This window comes from Grampus griseus, assembly GCF_964374135.1.
Source record: "Grampus griseus genome assembly, chromosome: 14".
Classification (NCBI taxonomy): Eukaryota; Metazoa; Chordata; class Mammalia; order Artiodactyla; family Delphinidae; genus Grampus; species Grampus griseus.
The window spans coordinates 37,011,899-37,025,600 of NC_139008.1; the positions used below are offsets into that span (position 1 = coordinate 37,011,899).

Below are 13,702 nucleotides of genomic sequence, written 5' to 3' on the forward strand. Positions count from 1 at the left end.
TACATGATTGTCAGGAAGTACTAGCCGCAGCACACGGCAGTAGGCCAGATCTGATGGACCTGCCCCTCCCTGATGCTGATTTCACCTGGTTCACGGATGGGAGCAGTTTCCTGGAGGAAGGTAAGCGTCGAACTGGGGCAGCCATAGTAGACGGAAAACAAGTCATATGGGCAGCGGCGCTACCACAAGGGACCTCAGCCCAACGAGCTGAATTAATTGCCCTGACGAGGGCATTAGAGATGGCAGAGAATAAAAAAGTAAACATCTACACAGACAGTAGATATGCGTTTGCTACCGCTCATATCCACGGTGCCATTTACCAACAGAGAGGGCTACTAACTTCAGGTGGCAAAGAAATTAAAAACAAAGACGAAATCGTGGCTTTGTTGACTGCATTCATGCTTCCTACTAAAGTCAGTATCATCCACTGCCCTGGACATCAAAAAGGAAATACCCCAATAATTAGGGGAAATAATATGGCTGACCAAGTGGCCCGAGAAATAGCATCGGGAGAAGTCATTTTAGGACTGTCAGATAAAGTTCCTGAAAAACCAGGCCACGATGAAGAAATCATCCCGGCCACAACAAAAGGAACTTTGTCCCCTCAGCAAGCAGAATCCATGTTACAACAGATGCACAGATGGACACATTTGGGGACTAAAAAGATGGTAGCCTTGTTACAAAAAGCCGGGTACGAAACCCCTGGAATGACAAAATTAGCTGAACAAATTGTGCAGGAATGCGTCCCATGTCAACAGGTAAATGCTCACAAAGGGAAACTTGAAACTGGAAAGAGACTCAGGGGGGACCGCCCAGGAACTTACTGGGAAGTGGACTTTACCGAAGTGCGTCCTGGAAGGTACGGTAATAAATACCTTTTAGTTTTTGTAGACACTTTTTCAGGATGGATAGAGGCTTTCCCAACAAAGAAAGAAACAGCTGCTGTAGTAGCCAAGAAGATTTTAGAAGAAATTTTTCCTCGATTTGGAGCATCAAAGGTAATAGGGTCTGATAATGGTCCAGCCTTCGTCGCCCAGGTAAGTCAGGATGTGGCCAGATATTTGGGGACTGATTGGAAATTACATTGTGCCTATAGACCCCAAAGTTTAGGTCAGGTAGGAAGAATGAATAGGACTCTAAAAGAGACCCTAACTAAATTGTCCTTGGAGACTGGCGGTACCGATTGGACGGTGCTCCTTCCTTTGGCCCTATTCCGGGTTAGAAATACACCTTCCTGATACCATCTTACTCCTTTTGAAATATTATATGGTGCCCCGCCTCCCCTCCTCACTTTAGGAAAAGAAATAAAACCTGATTGTCAAAATAACACTGACTTATATGCTAGGCTACTGGGACTCCAACTGGTCCAAAAGGAGATATGGTCCCAACTTGCCGAGGCCTACCAACCGGGAACACCGGGAGAAACTCATCCTTTCCAAGTCGGAGACTCCGTATACGTCCGTCGGCATCGAACCCAGACGTTGGAACCTCGATGGAAAGGACCATACACCGTCATCCTCACCACCCCAACGGCCATAAAAGTGGACGGCATCGCTGCCTGGATCCATGCTTCACATGTGAAGGCTGCACCAGCGACGGCATCATCAGGATGGCGGGCCCAAAGAACCGACAACCCGCTCAAACTCAAGCTTCTACGAACCTAAGACTTATAATTTTGGTTTTACTGCCTTTACTGACTGTAAGTGATTTTAGCCCTCACCTCCCCCAACGTTTAACTTGGCAGGTAATTTCTCAGACTGGAGATGTAACCTGGTCCATTAGTCATACTGCACCCCCCTGGACCTGGTGGCCAGATCTTTTTCCTGATGTTTGTAAATTGGCTATAGGAGCACCTTATTGGGATACAGAAGATTCTCATGATATGAACACTGCCCCTTCCAAAGTTTCGGAAACTAATTGGTTTGGGCCGGGTTGCAAAAATGCAGGCAAAAGAATGATGCTTGGTATCCTCACTTTCTACGTATGCCCCGGGTTCCACCGCCCTTGATCTCTGAATTATAAATGTGGTGGAACTGAAAACTTTTATTGCAAAAGCTGGGGATGTGAAACTACCGGGGATACTAATTGGAAACCCACCTCAACTTGGGATTTTATTACTGTAACGGCTAATTATTCTCATAATGAGGATACCGGACACCGGAGTAAATGTTCAGGATGGTGTCATCCCCTTAAAATTTCCTTTAGTAATCCCGGAAAAAGAGATAAAAAATGGATAAATGGTCATTCTTGGGGCGTTAGATTTTACATGAGGGGATATGATTTAGGAATATTAATGACCCTTAAGCTAAAGATTGAGACTCCTGCTCCTATATCGATAGGCCCAAATCCCATACTTGGCCCCCCTTTGCTTCCGCCGGCCCCTTCAACTACGTCAACAAAGAATGAGACTAATGAAACCTCTGGATCCAAAGAACCCACAGTTAAGCCTGGGACTCCTCAGGATAGGATGCTTTCTTTGGTGCAGGCAGCCTTTACGGTTCTCAATGCTACAAACCCAGAGGCTACAAAATCATGTTGGCTTTGCTATGCTGCCCCTCCCCCTTATTATGATGCTATAGGATATAGCTCCAACTATACTAATTCTACCTCCTCAGACCAATGTCGATGGAAGCAAGAAGGGAACAGTAAATTAACCCTGTCCTCGGTTTCTGGAAATGGTACTTGTATAGGAACACCTCCCCAGTCCCATAGACACCTTTGTCATGATTTTAGCCTCCCTTCAGGCTCAGGATATCTTGTACCTCCTCAAGATGGATGGTGGACATGTAACATGGGGCTCACCCCTTGTGTCTCTTTAGAGGTTCTTAATACTTCAGCTGACTTTTGTGTGTTAGTGCAATTAGTCCCTAGACTTATCTACCATTCAGACTCATCCTTTTTAGATGAATATGTAGGAAAAACAAAAAACAAAAGAGAACCTGTAACCCTCACATTGGCTGTCCTTCTAGGACTAGGAATATCTGCCGGGATAGGAACAGGAACCACAGCCCTCATACAACAACCCCAGTATTATGCAAGTTTAAGACAGGCTGTAGACATCGACCTTCGAGCATTAGAAAGTTCCATAACTCAACTAAAGGAATCACTCACCTCACTTTCAGAAATGGTGTTGCAGAATAGAAGAGGCCTAGATTTGCTGTTTCTTAAGGAAGGGGGATTATGCGCCGCTCTAAAAGAAGAATGTTGCTTTTATATTGATCATTCAGGAACCATTACCAAAACCATGGATAAACTAAGGGAACGCTTAGATAAAAGGCAAAGGGAGAGAGAGAACGAAAAAGGATGGTTTCAATCATGGTTTGATAAGTCCCCCTGGTTTACCACCTTAATCTCTACTCTGTTGGGACCTCTTATTGTTTTATTGTTGATTTTAACTTTTGGACCATGTATTCTAAATCACTTGATAGCATTTATTAGAGAACATATCAGTACTGTACAAGTTCTAATGTTAAGACAACAGTACCAAAGTTTACAAACAGAAGGTTGAGATTCCATGATTGGAATCAATAGTCGCAAGAAAAAGGGGGAAATGTGGGACTCGAGGGACATTGTTCCAGCTAATGATTAAGAACTCTCCAGACAACAGGGGCTTCTTAGACAATGGGTGAATTTCCAGGATGTCCGGCCCCCTTCCGAGAAGGAGGGAGATAAACAAAATGTAAAAAAGGTATCTGTCAAAGACCAATCAGGAAGCTGGGGACAAGTTCCCTCTCTGGTCCGAGCCTAAGCCGGGACCAATCAGCAGGAAAACACAACCAAATCTATAATTTACATACGGGGAAGTGGGAACCTATAAAACTGACATATTCGTGCCCAAAAGGGGTTCCTTCTTCGACCTCCTGCGTGAGGACCAAGGAACCCCGGTGCACCAGCCTTCAATAAACCTCTTGCGTTTTGCATCGACTTCCGACTCTTGTTGTTTCCTGGGCGAGTCGAAACTCCTAGGAGACCGCGCAGGTCTAACAATAGATCATTCAGACAGAAAAACTGGACTTGAATAACACTATAGACCAATGGACCTAGCAGACATATACAGAACATTCCATCCAAAACCAGAAGAAGACACATTCTTTACAAGGCACATGGAACATTCTTCAGGAGAGATTATACATTAGGTCACAAAGCAAGTCTTAACAATTTTAATAAGATTGAAGTCATATCAAGTATCTTACCTAACCACAATGGTATGAAACTAGAAATCAAAAATAGGAGAGGGCTTCCCTGGTGGCGCAGCGGTTGAGAATCTGCCTGCTAATGCAGAGGGCTCGAGCCCTGGTCTGGGAAGGTCCCACATGCCGCGGAGCAACTAGGCCCGTGAGCCACAACTACTGAGCCTGCGTGTCTGGAGCTTGTGCTCCGCAACAAGAGAGGCCGCGACAGTGAGAGGCCCACACACCGCAATGAAGAGTGGCCCCCGCTCGCTGCAGCTAGAGAAAGCCCTCACACAGGAACGAAGACCCAACACAGCCAAAAATAAATAAATAAAATTAAAAGTCCAGTTCCTTCCTAACTCTACTAAAAAAAAAAATAGGAAAAAAATTTATAAATATGTGGAAATTAAATGATATACACCTGTACAACCAACCAATGGGTCAAAGAAGAAATCAAGAGGGAAATAAAAAACTATCTTGAGACAAATACAACATACCAAAACTTATGGGATTCATCAAAAACAATCCTGAGGTAAGTTAAGAGTGATAAACACCTACATTAAGAAAAAAGAAAAATCTCAAACAATCTAACTTTACACCTCAGGGAATTAGAAAAAAGAAGGAAAAATAAGTCCAAAGTTAGCAGATGTAAGGAAATAAAGATTAGAGATAAATTTCAAAGACACTAGAAAGACAATTAAAAAGATCAACAAAACTAATAGTTGGGGTTTTTTAAAAAGATAAAACTGACAAACCTTTAGCTAGACTAACAAAGAAAAAAAGAGAGGAGACATTACAACTGATACTACAGAAATATAAAGCATCATAAGAGACTGCTATGAACAACTATACGCCAACAAATTGTATATAACCTATAAGAAGTGGATAAAATCCTAGAAACATGCAACCTATCAAGACTGAATCATAAAGAAATAGAAAATCTGAATGGACCAATTGCAAGTAAGGTAATTGATGCAGTAACCAAAGACCTACCAACAAAGAAAAGCCCAAGACCAGAAGCCTTCATGGGTGAATTCTACCAAACATTTAAAGAAGAACTAGCTACTACTCCTTCTGTCATGGAAGGATGGTGTGTGAAAAATGTAAAAAGAAACTTGGTACTGTTATCACTCTAGATACATGGAAAGATGGTGCAAGGAATATCACAGGAAGTGGTGGAAGAGAGCTGGACAAAAATAAAGCTTTGACCTAAAAAAAAAAGCAAGACTTGATCCACATGGAAAGAATACGTCCTCCACTTGCAGAATTTGTAAAAGTTCTGTGCACCAACTGGGTTCTCATTATTGCCAGTGCTGTGCCTACAAAAAGGGCGTCTGCACTGTGTGGGGAAAAAAATTTGGATACCAAAAACTACAAGCAAACGTCTGTCTAGATGTATTGAAGTTTCTGGCTTTCATATGATTTACTTTTTGCTTTGAATTTTCAAGGCATAATATAGATGTTCAGGTTACAAAATATGTCTTAAAACAATTAGGTTTAATCAGGGAAGTTGATTGGTATTCATTCTTCTGTTTTCAAGCAGTTCTGAACTGCAACAGTGTAACTAGTTTTCTGTCTTAAGTTGCTTTTTTTCCTTACAAACATCTTATTGAACTGGAATACGTGGCAAATGTAATGAAAAATGATTTTCCCAGTTCTATATGTACTTTTTATTTATCATTATTTATATATTATTTTTATCCTTTCTCTCTACTTTATTTGTAGATATTGCAAAAGTGTGAAGGAGATTATTGATATTTGGCTCTGAACTTGGCATCCAGACATGTAATTCTTCCCTCATTCCCTGTTGGTTGCATAGTTCTCAGAATCAGCAGCCCCTTAATTAATTGCAGCTTCATAGGGAATTTAAATATCTGAGACCTTTATTACTAAATTTTTCCTTAAGTAATTAGCCCAGACCCAAATCAAACACAAGCTGTAGTTATGATATTTTTTATTTGTTCTTGAAGCCAAAGTACCATTATCTTTCATATGAGAATGAGAACACAAGGGATACCCTGTATATGTCCACATGAATACATTGGATTTCAGAAAAATACATATTCCATACATTACCTTGAATTCAAACTGTCATGAAAGCCAGGATAACTATGTGCACCCATGATGATATGCAATGAATGAATCACCACTCTTAGGGAAAGTGCTTTGATGCAGAAACCAAACTTTTTTTTTACCTCCTCTACTTCCCCCTCCCCTGCTAAAAATAAATAGAATTTAATTAATTAATTAAAGAAGAATTAATGCCAATATTTCTCAACTTTCCAAACAATTGAAGAGGGAACACTTCCAAACTCATTTTATAAGGTCAGCATTACCCTCATACCAAAGCCAGATAAAGACAGTATAAAAAAAGAAAATTATAGGCCAATATCTCTGATGAACATAAATGCAAAAACCCTCAACAAAATGAGAGAAAACTGAATTAAACAGCACATTAAAAGGATCATGCGGGCTACCCTGGTGGCGCAGTGGTTAAGAATCTGCCTGCCAATGCAGGCGACACAGGTTCAAGCCCTGGTCCAGGAAGATCCCACATGCCGCACAGCAACTAAGCCTGTGCTCTACAACTACCGAGCCTGCGCTCTAGAGCCTGTGAGCCACAACTGCTGAGCCCGCGTGCCACAACTACTGAAGCCCGTGCACCCTAGAGCCCATGCTCTGCAACAAGAGAAGCCACCGCAATGAGAAGTACTGCAATGAAGAGTAGCCCCTGCTCTCCGCAACTAGAGAAAGCCCACGTACAGCAATGAAGACCCAACACAGCCATAAATAAATAAATAAATAAGTTCACTATTGAAAAAAGAAAGGATCATGCACCACAACCAAGTGAAATTTATCCATGGGATGAAAGGAAAATTAAACATATGCAAATCAATAAATGTGATATACTACACTAACAGATTGAAGAATAAGAATTATATGATCATCTCAGTAAATTCCAAAAATGCATTGACAAAATCCAACATCCTTTTTATGATAAAAACTCTCAACAAATGAGGTATAGAAGGAATGTACCCCAACATAATAAAGGCCATATATGACAAGCCCACAGCTAACATATTCAACAGTGAAAAGCTGAAAACTGTTCCTCTAGATCAGGAACAAGACAAGGATGCCTACCTTCACCACTTTTTTTTTTTTTTTTTTGGAGTAAAATTGCTTTACAATATTGTGTTAGTTTCTGCTGTACAATGAAGTGAATCAGCTATATGTATACCTATATTCCCTCCCTCTTGGACCTCCCTCCCACCTCCCCCATCCCACCCATCTAGGTCGTCACAGAGCACTGAGCTGAGCTCCCTGGGCTATACAGCATGTTCCCTCTAGCTATCTATTTTACACATGGTAGTGTATTTATGTCAAACCTAATCTCCCAATTCATCCCACCCTCCCCTTACCCCGCTGTGTTCACATATCTATTCTCTATGTCTATGTCTCTATTCCTGCCCTACAAATAGGTTCATTTGTACCATTTTTCTAGATTCCACACATATGTGTTAATATATGATATTTGTTTTTCTCTTTCTAGGTTACTTCACTCTGTATGACACCACTTCTATTCAATATAGTGCTGGAAATCCTAGCCAGATCAATTAGACAAGAAAAAGAAATAAAAGGCATACAAATCAGAAAAGAAGTTAAATTCTCCCTGTTTGTAAATGACATAGTCTTACATATAGAAAACTCTAAAGAGTTTGCCAAAAATATGTTAGAATAAATGAATTCAGTAAAGTTGCAGGATACAAAATCAACATGCAAAATTCATTTGCATTTCTATACACTGACAATGAGCTATCTGAAAAAAGAAATCAAGAAACCATCCCATTTATAATAGCATCAAAAAGAATAAAGTTCTAAGGAATATATTTAACCAAGAACATGAAAGGTCTGTACATTGAAAACTATAAGACAGTGATGAAGGAAATTGAAAAAGGACATAAGTAAATGGAAAGATATGTCTTTATGGATTGGAAGACAATATTTTAAAAATATCCACACTACACAAAGGGATCTACACATTCAATTCAATCTCTATCATAATTCTAATGGCATTTTTCACAGAAATAGAAAAGGTAATTCTAAAATTCATATGAAATCACAAAAGACCTTGAATATCCAAAGGATTCTTGAGAAAGAAGAACAAAGCTTAAGGTATCACACTCCTTGATTTCAAACTATAGTACAAAGTTATTAGTAATCAGAACAGTATGGTACTGGCATAAAAACAGACACATAGACCAATGGAACAGAACAGAGAACCCAAAAGTAAACTCACACACATACAGTCAATTAATCTTTGACAAGGGTGCCAAGAATACACAATGGGAAAAAGATAGTTTCTTCAATAAATGATGTTGGGAAAATCAGACCCTTACACCATACACAAAAATTAACTCAAAATGGATTAAAGACTTAAACGTAAAACCTGAAACCATAAAACTCCTAGAAGAAAACATAGGAGAAAACCTCCCTGACATTGGTTTTGGCAATGATTTTTTGGATTTGACACCAAAAGCACAGACCACAAAAGGAAAAATAAACAACTGGGACTATGCAAACTGAAAAGCTTCTGCACAGCAAAGGAAACAATCAACAAAACGAAAAGGCCACCTACTGAAAAGGAGAAAATATTTGCAAAGCATATATATACTGAGGATAATATCCAAAGTGTGTAAGGAACTCACACAACTCAATAGCAAAATAATAAATAAATAACCCCATTTAAAAATGGGCAAAGGACCCGAGTTGATATTTTTCCAAAGAAGACATACGATATCCAACAGGTATGTGAAAAGATGCTTGACATCATTAATCATTAGGAAAATGCAAATCAAAACCACAATGAAAAGAAAAAAAAAAACCACAATGAGATATCACCTCACACCTGTTAGGATGGCCAACAGGTCATCCTTTTTTTTTTTGGCCTTGCTGCACTGCTTATATGATCTTAGTTCCTTGACCAGGGATCGAACCCGGGTCCACGGCAGTGAAAGCACTGAGTCCCCGAGGATGGCTAATATTAAAAAGACAAGAGCTAACAGGTGTTGGGGAGGATATGGAGAAAAGTGAACCCTCGTACATTGTTGGTGGGATGTAAATTGATACAGACATTATGGAAAACAGTATGGAGGTTTTTCAGAAAATTAAAAATAGTACTACCATATGATCCAGGAATTCCACTTCTGGGTAGATATCCAAAGGAAATAAAATCAGTATTTCAAAGATATATGCACTTCCGTGTTAATTGCAGCATTATTCACAATAGTCAAGATATGGAAACAACTCAAGTGTCCATCAATGGATGAATGGATAAAGAAAATGTGGTATAAATATACAATGGAATACAAATATACAATGGAATATTATTAAAAAGAAGGAAATCCTGCTTTGGGACAACATGGATGAACCTGGAGGACATTATGCTAAGTGAAATAAGCCAGACACACTATGAACACAAATACTGTATAATCTCACTTACATGTGGAATATAAAAAAGTCAAACTCAGGGGCTTCCCTGGTGGCGCAGCGGTTGAGAGTCCGCCTGCCGATGCAGGGGACGCGGGTTTGTGCCCCGGTCCGGAAAGACCCCACATGCCGCGGAGCGGCTGGGCCCGTGAGCCATGGCCGCTGAGCCTGCGCGTCCGGAGCCTGTGCTCCGCAGCGGGAGAGGCCACAGCAGTGAGAAGCTCGCATACTGCAAAAAAAAAAAAAAGTCAAACTCAGAGAAGCATAGAGTATGGTGGTGGTTGCCAGGGGCTGGGAGGTGGGGGAAATGAGATGTTGGCCAAAGGGTACAAATTTCTGGTTATAAGATGAATAAGCTCTAGGGATCAAATGTACAGCATGGTAACTATAGCTAATAATATTGTATACTTGAAATTTGCTAAAAGATTAGATATTAAGTGTTCTCAACACACACACGCACAAAATGGTAACTACAGGAGGTGATGGATATGTTAATTAGCTTGATTGTGGTAACCATTTCACAACGTTTACATATATCAAATCATCACATTGTATATGTTAAATATATAGAAATTTTATTTGTTAATTATACTTCCATAAAACTGGATGAGTCAATAAATAAATATTGTCAGGGAGAAACAAACCAGATGGTCTGACAAAGATGAATCTGTTTTGCACATTTTGAGAGGTAAATTAATTAGCAGAGCAGTAAGTCTATTCATTCTGTCCCTGAGTAGGTCTACTTGAGGTATCAGAGAAAACAATTCCAGTTGTTTCTGGATTCTGAGAAAACCTGAGAGTCGTGAGCTAGAGCATAGGTGATGGGACACACCTGTGTGACGTCTGTTGTCCTTCCATCAGCATCTGCTTGGTTCATCCAGGTGTGCACCATTTCCCTCATCAGAATTTCTCCACAACCCCCTCAAAACAAGCTCGAACAGCACCACTTTTGACCATGAGGCTTTTTTTTGCCTGGTGTGATTAGCTGGATCCCAGTTCAGAATAACGGTTTTGCGCCAATATTTAAGACTCTGAATCAAACAGTGGAGAGGGCAGAATGATCTGAAAACAATCACAAGTATTGTGAGAACATACCTTGCATTCAGTTTTTTAGTCAACTGAGGCCTAATTAGGAGAATAAGTGTCAAGGATCAGACTGGTCAACTCTCATTTATCAAGTGGCATTTAAAAATTGATGGACTGTTTTATCTCTTATCTGGGTCAGAGTCAGAGGTAAGTTACAGGTACCCCATTTAAAAATATTTTTTAGCCAGGGTGGGAATTCTTGTACAAACCAGCGAAACCCAGAGTGTTAGGTATCTTCTGAGAAGTCAACACATCATACTCCTAATAAGATATCAGTTACTGGGAGTTTGGTTTGATCACATGGGATGTCCCAATAACATAATGTAAAAAGTGGAAATTATTAACTTTTCACAGTCTACTTAAAGCTAATATTATACCAACCCATATAAAATGTAGGAAACTTGCAATTATATAGGCCATTTACCTCATCCTGTACTTTATACTATAGTTGTCATATGTATTATATCTACATATATTACAGACCCCACAATATACTTTTTGCTTTAAACGTTCATGTGTTTTAAAGAAATTGAGAAGAAAAAGAGTATTTTATATTTATATACATATTTTCAGTGCTCCTAGTCCTTTCTGAAGATCTTTAATTTCACCTGGGATCATTTACCTCTAGCCTGAAAACTCCCTTTAGCTTCTCTTATAGTACAGACCTACTGGCAATAAATTCTCTTAGTTTTCATTTATCTGAAATTGTCTATTTCCCCTCCATTCTTGAAGAATATTTTCATTGGATGTAGAATTATGGGTTGACAGATGGGTTGATAGTAATGTCATCGCCATTATTCCAGCACTTTACAGTTGTTCCATTGTCTTCTGACCTACATTATTTATGATAAGTCAGCAAATTGTACAAGCTTGAACTGAAAGGGACAGTTCTTTAAATCCCCAACTTTCTACAGACAAGAAGCAGGTTGGCAGAGAAAGCTATTCAGTTACAGAAATGAACCATGTTTTATGGGAAAGCATGGATGATTCAGAAGCCAAAGCCAAAAGCCCAAGGGCAGAGCTAAGAGTCATGAAGAACTACTCCCAGGGCCTCTAGACAACACACACTCCCTGCTCCTGGAGCAGAAGGGAGTAGCACGTGTTCTTAGTGAGATTTCAGAAATGCTATAGACCAGTGCTTGCTGTGTGGGGTTATCTATTGTGGTTACCCTGTCCCTTCCTCACCCTTGCATGTTGGGGGAGCAGGGTGAACTCCTTAGTTCACAGTTCTTCAGATCATGAGGAACTATGCCCAAGAAGCCTCGTCTGCACCTAAATCTGATTTAGTTGACCAGATCCTGGACCTCAAGTCTGGCTGATACCATAAAAGGATGAGACTTTGGGTGGGGGGTACTACGTTTGTTCCCTTTCTTAATTTTTTCCCCTGAAGTTAATAATTGCCTTTGTACCTACCCAAACTTTCCAAATCTCCACCAGGTCAATCCCATTAGGGAACATATCAGTTCCTTTTTTTTTTTTTTTTTTTTTCTCTTTTTCATCCCTCCTTGATATACCCATTTTCCTTTCTCTGGGATAGTTGCTCTCTAAGCACCACTGTCATCCTGGGATGTCCCTTTAACTGTCATCCTTGGAATTCCATTTGCCTCTCTCCTGGTTTGGATTCCCTGTCCTGGGTCTCACATCTTCCTCTTTCTTGATTTACATCTTGTTTTGGTGTAGCAAATCCTCCAGTTGTTTCATCTGATTGAAAAGACAGCTCAGTGGCACAGTGTATCATGATGACAGTGTGACATTGTCAGCATTCCTGTCTCTTTTGTCACAGTGTTCCAGTGAAGGCTGCTCTCTTTGTTTGGGGCGCAGTTGCCATTCTGGAATCTCCCTTCACCAGCATACTGCAGATTCCCTTCTCTCTTCTGAGTTTCATCTCTGTTTTCCACAGCCCATATTTCCTACTTTCTTCGTTTATTCCTTCTTTAGTCAGAGAACATCTTCCCCCCAGTGGCTTCCCAAAAATCATGCCTTGGGGGTAAATTTTCTGAGAAATTCCATGTTTGAAAATGTCTTTATTTCACTCTCACGCTGGAGTCAGTGTCATAGCTATTGCTTCTTGATGACGTTTCCTTCCCTCCTCCTTTCTGCTAACAACCTCTGTCCTGTGGTCACATAGTGGCCATGCGACCAGCCTGGGCTACTTGTGGGACAGTTAATGTCCTTCCGTAGGATTGCTCACACTGAGTGGGGCAGAGGAGGAGCTGTAGCCCACTTAGCTGGCATTCCTTGAGGAAGAGACTCCAGTGTGCCTGGCTCCAGGAGTCACCTTGGAGACTGGAGAATGCATCACCACCAGAGAGTGGCAGCACATCCTGGGGCTAAGATGGAAAGCCATCTGCACCACCCTGGGTCCTGAAGCTCTTCCTTCAACTGGAGCATCACAGGAAGGTCCCATGAACTGGGTCCCATGAACCAGGACCAAAGGTCCCATGAATACCTGTTGTGTTCCATGAGTCTCAGTTGGAGATTAATCCTTTGTCAGTTGCTTCATTTTCAAAAATTTTCTCCCATTCTGAGGGTTGTCTTTTCGTCTTGTTTATGGTTTCCTCTGCTGTGCAAAAGCTTTGAAGTTTCATTAGGTCCCATTTGTTTATTTTTGTTTTTATTTCCATTTCTCTAGGAGGTGGGTCAAAAAGGATCTTGCTGTGATTTATGTCATAGAGTGTTCTGCCTATGTTTTCCTCTAAGAGTTTGATAGTGTCTGGCCTTACATTTAGGTCTTTAATCCATTTTGAGTTTATTTTTGTGTATTGTGTTAGGGAGTGTTCTAATTTCATTCTTTTACATGTAGCTGTCCAGTTTTCCCAGCACCACTTATTGAAGAGGCTGTCTTTTCTCTGTTGTATATTCTTGCCTCCTTTATCAAAGATAAGGTGACCATATGTGCATAGGTTTATCTCTGGGCTTTCTATCCTGTTCCACTGATCTATATTTCTGTTTTTGTG

The 13,702-nt window shown here is 40.4% G+C and overlaps 1 pseudogene across 1 annotated transcript; it reads left to right on the forward strand.

Moving 5' to 3' along the window:
* Positions 1–5,259: 5,259 nt before the first annotated feature.
* LOC309833189 (cysteine-rich PDZ-binding protein-like) lies at positions 5,260–5,565 on the forward strand (annotated as a pseudogene). The gene has a single exon. The product of its transcript is annotated as a cysteine-rich PDZ-binding protein-like (transcript).
* Positions 5,566–13,702: the final 8,137 nt, after the last annotated feature.